The following is a 6,000-nucleotide window of genomic DNA, read 5'->3' as shown; positions in this document are numbered from 1 at the left end:
CACAACAGAGCTTGAAGGGACTTCCTAGATCATTTAGTCTGGTCTGTTCATCAGACAACATGGGGACATGCGGACACTGAGGGCCCCCAGGTCCTAGATGTAATTCCCTTTTTTTCAACTTAGTTGAAGCTATAAAGGGAGAGAATGGAACAGAAGATGAAAAAACAAAATGTGTCGTAACGTATCAGCTTCAGAGGTTCATTTCTGAGACTGCTGTGACACACAGACTACAGATGATTTAAAGGACAAAGGTAATCTGTAGCTGAGGAAACTATCTTTGTGATGACCACTCAATACCCAATCTCTGCCATGTTAATCATTTGCTGATACCCATATTAGATATCCACAGTCTCCATAGAAAGAGGATAGTTCAAATCTTGGCATCAGTTAGGATATGACAGGTATAAAATGGTCATGCCAAGGGCGGCCTGGCTGGCTCAGTTGGTAAAGCATGTGACTCTTGTTGGGGTTCTAAGTTTGAGCCCCACATTGAGTGTAGAGATTACTTAAAAATAAAATCATTTTAAAAAATGGTCATGACAAGCTCCAAATTTTACAAACTCACTGTCCTCTAGGGTTCCCCTGTGAATTTATTTGTGAATCTCTTAGGCTTATACTTCTTTTAGCCTTTCCCTAGAAGAGACATGTCCTGTTATCACCATTTGAGTACCTTAAGTTTCAGGTTGTTCCTTTAAAGAAGGATACAATATGGTTTCAGAATACTTTGTTATCCTTCTATGAAATATACTCTACTGATTTCTTCCTCTTAGTATTTCAAATTCCAGATGTATGAACCTTCTTCACCCAAGGCAACCTAACAGAGTAGAGCAATGAATTATGGACATTTGTTTCATTCATGTCTAGCTGCTACTTATATTGTCTCTCTCCCTGATATCCTGGTGGTGGATTCATGTTCAGGGTAAAGGATTTGAGAGAGAAAGAGAGAGTCAAAACTAATGAATGCATTTTCAAAATGTTACTAATACTATTTTTTAATGTTATCCCTCAACCAAGAGATAACCACTTAGGACTAAAACTACAAAACAGTTTTCATTTCTTCCCTTTACTCTTCCTTGAAGGTGTACGGCCTGTCTAACATCCCCATTTGCTATCTCCCTAACCATTTGGGAAATGAATCTAAAATGAAAAGAAGCAATCCCCTACCCCAGGGTGAGGGTGGGTACTTTCTGATTATCTTTGGAAGGTTTCTTGGGGCCATATTTTTGTTTGAGCTTCTCTCGGGGGACAAGACAACTCTTTAATTTTTATTGGAAAATCTATTTCTTTTTCCTGTCATTCCTTGAGTTTCTCCTCTCTGGTTTACTCAGGGGTACACCTTGGAGACCTGTTTGCCTTATTAGGTCCAGCCTCATAATGTTTAGAAATGGATTATTTCCTAAATGTCCTTATAAACATTCTCCACCCTGCCATTTATCCTCCTCATGAAAGGGTAAAAGTCTAGTGTGGGTCAACATAATCATCCATTCTCTGAGTCAGACTCCTGGTTTTATAGAGGAACTGACCCTGAGATTCAGGCTCTTAGTGCCCTGAAACGTCTCCCTAATTGAGCCCAAGTATGGCAAAATCCTTCACTAGAAATCTGAAGCTATGAAGTGAGTGATCAGTATGAAGAGTGCACTCAGCTGTGAACTCTATTAAGGTACGGATATTTTCTTCATCTGTAACTAAGAGCACAGTGCTTGAAACAATGGATGTGGGCAATAAATATCAGCTGAATGAACAAATGCAAGTGAAAGTAAGTGATTTGGGCTCTGGTGCCAAATCTCTCTGGTTGGAATAATTAATACATTTTCTTGTGTTTTTGGAGGAGTAACTGGTAGCAGGAACAGGTATGAGAGAATATGAATCCACAAGATAACTGGGAGGCTAGGGCTTCTGGCAAGCTGAGGGTGGAGCTCTTTGGGTTTTGTTTGAATAGGTTTTTTGTTGTTTTTTAAAAGTCAGTGTTATCTTATTATTTCCTCATTCCATAATCAGAAGCTTTTAAAGCTTTATTTTTGCCCCTAGATATAAGAACAATCTTGTGAGGATGACTTTCACCTACCAATATTGCCTCATCTCCCTTGGATTCACTCATAAATTTTTGTGGCGCATCTACCACAATATGCCAGGAATAGTACTAAATATACGGGCAACAGCCCATATATTTAGTACTATACATAGTACTATGTTTAGTACTAAACATAGCCCTGGCCTCAGAGGGCTTATATTCTAGTGGGGGAGACAAACTTGGACTAAGTTATTAGAGAATAATAAAATGGAGAAAAATGTAGAAGTATTATGGAAATATTTAAGAGAGAGACTTGACCTGGTTGTTGAAATTTGGGGAAGTGATGTCCTGAAAGGCTTCCCTGAGACAGAAACATTTAAGGTATGACCTAAAGGGAAAAGTAAGAGGGATGGAAACAGGAAGGACATAAAGGGAAGCACAAGAGAATGAAAGAGCTCAGGAGGAGAGTTTTAAAGAAGGAAGTGTTTTAACAGATTTGCATTTTGCAAAGAATATTCTGAGTGTAGTGTGGGGGGAAAATTGTAGGGAGACAAGAGTAGGACATTAGTTGAAAAGAGTCATAGCTTAAAAAGTGGAAAGTAGTGGGTGCTAGGGGAACATAAAGCAAGGGTACTTAACCTAGAGATCAAGGAAGTCTTCCTGAAGATATGACATTTCAAGTAAGACCTGAAGTCTGGGTTAGCTATGGTGAGGAGTTTGTGGGTGAGTTGCTGAAGAAAGTCTCTGACACAATAACCTTCTGCTTTAGCCAAAGCAGTCCTCATTTTTGTAATGCTCTGGTCCCAACCTGGAATGTCAACTTCCTTTTCCTTCTAGGCAAATCATATCTATCTTTCCAAGGCCATCTCAAATCCTACCTTCTCTGATCATGCCCAGATATGGCTTCAATCACTTCAAAAACCCCTATCCCACGTTTATCTCTTAGCATTTAAAGATATGCTCTTTAGTATTTTAGTTAACTTATACATACCCTCAAACTCCCTGTAAGACCCTTAAGTTTATGAACTGTCTTCTATTACTTTGGCATCATCCCAGGTACTAGCCCCGTGGTGGGCACATTAAGTTACTCTTATTAAGTGAATGAACGTCTGGCTCAGTCTGTGGAGCATGCAACTCTTGATCCCAGAGTCATGAATTCAAGCCCCAGGTTGGGTGTGGAGCCTACTGGAAAAAAAAAAAAAGAATGAATGAATGAATGAATGAATGAGGCACTATAGTCCTTGCAGAGCTCCTTTAGTAACTCACTATTATCTGTGAAGCTCATAAGGAAAAGGGTCTGCTTTCTCTGAAAAATTTCTGTTACTCGCATTCAAAGACCTAAGATTTTGAAATTGACAGCTCCTTCCCACTGGTCACTGCTTCTCACCCCCTTCCAATCCTGCCCCCCTCTCACCACCACCACCACCTTCTATTGTTTCTTCTGTCTTCTGGTTGTCAGCCAGGATGACAAAATAGTCTAGCTGTCCTCAGAGACTTACACCAGCCTGGACGGCTCTGCAGTGCCATGAAGGGCCAGGACTTTTGTTTACAGCTGGGACCATGGTGAGGTGGTGAGCACAGCTGACAGCCCCACTCTGAAGCAAACATCAATCTTCCTCTGTCCTCCCAGCCAAGTTTCACAGACCAGCTCTATTGAAAGCGCAGCACCCGCCTGGGTCTGACTGACATCCCACCCACAACTCTGGCCTAGGAGAAACTGGGTGAATCTCGGCTTTGTACCTTTTTAGAACTGCCCTTGCTCTCTTCTCTGTCCCCAGTTTCTAATCATGTTACCTCAACCTTCAGAGTTTTAAAAGAACATGTCCTCCTAGGTCCCCACACCCGAAACAATGCCCCACCTCTCCAACCCTATCTCACTTCCAGCAGTGTACCAATACCCTTCTTTGCTCAGTGGCACAGTAAATGCACAAGAACGAAACCACACAGTTTTCAATGTGTACTTTATGGAGCCTACCTTTCCAAGCTCAGCAGACAAGTTCCAGGTCCTTGGGCATGAGTGTGTGTGTGTGTGTGTGTGTGTGTGTGTGTGTGTATACTCTTTGCCTTAAGAGTGCTTTCCCATATGTTTTAAAACCTGCAAGTCAGGGTGCCTGGGTGGCTCAGTTGTTAAGCATCTACCTTTAGCTCAGGTCATGATCCCAGGATCCTGGGATCAAGCCCCACATTGGGCTTCCTACTCAGCAGGAAGCCTGCTTTTCCCTCTCCAACTCCCCCTGCTTCTGTTCCCTCTTTCACTGTGTCTCTGTCAAATAAATTTTAAAAATCTTTTTTTTAAAAATAAAATCCGCAAGTTAGATAGGGCGTGGAGTTTTCAAAGAATACTTTTTGAGATTCCAAGTGTGGTCCTCTTTGCCACATATTCAGCTCCCTGGTCCCCTCCTTCCTTAGTAGCTTTTCCCTCTCCAGCACTCACCTGGGATGAGAATGAAGCCTTTTTATAGTACTAGCTCTCTCTTGCCCCCAGGTACCCTTTGCCTGTGATTCTCTGCCTGCTGGCTACCACAGCTTCCATCAATTACCTGATGCCTGGCTTTCCATGGTTTTCAAACTCCCCCTATTCCCGAATGCCCAAGGAATGATACAATTCTTTCAGTAATAGTGGCTGGTTACAGCAGCTTCTTGAGGGGTCTGGTGGAGGGGGACTACAGGTCAGAGGAGATTCTCCTTCTTAGAAGATCTTATCAGAATTTCTGATGCACAGGCCTTTTCAATTTAAAATCTCCCCTCCCCAGATTTTTATATGGCACATCACTACTAAAGCAGTGTACATTCCACCCCACTCCTAGGTTAATTAGTTCTCTTCTAAAGAGAAATCTGTATGTGTTCTCCTCCTCATGACTGGTAAAGCATTTTTTTGTTGTTTTTTTAAATGTTTTATTATGGAAGACTTCAAAAAATACACAGAGGTAGAAAGAATAGTATAACAAACCCCCAAGTACCCATCATAAATCTTCAACAATCTCAAGATGCAGCACTTTAAGCACTACTGGTCTGTCCTCTTTAAAAGACACCAGCTGAAGTTTTCAAAAGACATAGCTTTCTTCATTCCCAGTAAAATGGGGACTGTGGTAGCAGGTTATAAGCATAAACAAGTTATCTCTGGAAAACTGGCTCAAGGCATCCTCTTAAGGCAATCAGATTGTAGGAGTCAACATACACTGGTAAAAATCAGTCCTCATCTCTGTTGGTTTATGTGTAACATGGATAACTTAACATGATGATTCCAAGTAAAGCTTGTGGTCCACAAAACCACAAATTTCAGTATATTGCATGCTAAACTACTGACTCAGGTAGGGAAAACCAAGACATTATGTGCAGGGTCACCAAGGACTACACTGGTTGGATTTAGGGTCTCAGTCATTTGAAGTAACCTCTTTCTATTAAATGGATGGGTCAGATGAAGCAGGAGAGGGCTGATTATAAGAAGAGAGAGGAGCTAGAACAGAATACCTTAAAAGGATAAAACTTTCCCATGACTATTTCTATCCTTTGTCCTGTCTGTCATAGGCTAGCAAACTAGACTGATGCAGAGTAATTTGCTGAACTGGTTTGTGAAATCCCTATGGAATGAGGCAGCTATAAACAGACTAAAAAAATTATTATTTAAGAAATACTGGGGCACCTGGGTGGCTCAGTTGGTTAAGCCTCTGCCTTCGGCTCAGGTCATGATCCCAGCATCCTGGGATTGAGCCCCGCATCAGGCTCTCTGCTCAGCGGGGAGCCTGCTTCCTCCTCTCTCTGCCTGCCTCTCTGCCTACTTGTGATCCCTGTCTGTCAAATAAATAAAATCTTTAAAAAAAAAAGAAATACCATTTCGCTTAGCTTTGAAATATTAAGGTATTTTTTTAACTTCTAAATTAATGAAAGTCTTCTAAAAATCATCCAGTAAGCTAGTAAGAACCAAATGAAAAAATGTCAAAATAACCTAAGAATGCAACAATTTCATCTACTATCCAGAAGCCATGAGA

The sequence above is a fragment of the Mustela erminea genome, chromosome X (genome assembly GCF_009829155.1).
Source record: "Mustela erminea isolate mMusErm1 chromosome X, mMusErm1.Pri, whole genome shotgun sequence".
In the NCBI taxonomy this organism is placed as follows: domain Eukaryota; kingdom Metazoa; phylum Chordata; class Mammalia; order Carnivora; family Mustelidae; genus Mustela; species Mustela erminea.
The sequence above is the reverse complement of the archived record's forward strand: the minus strand, read 5'-3'. Positions refer to the sequence as shown.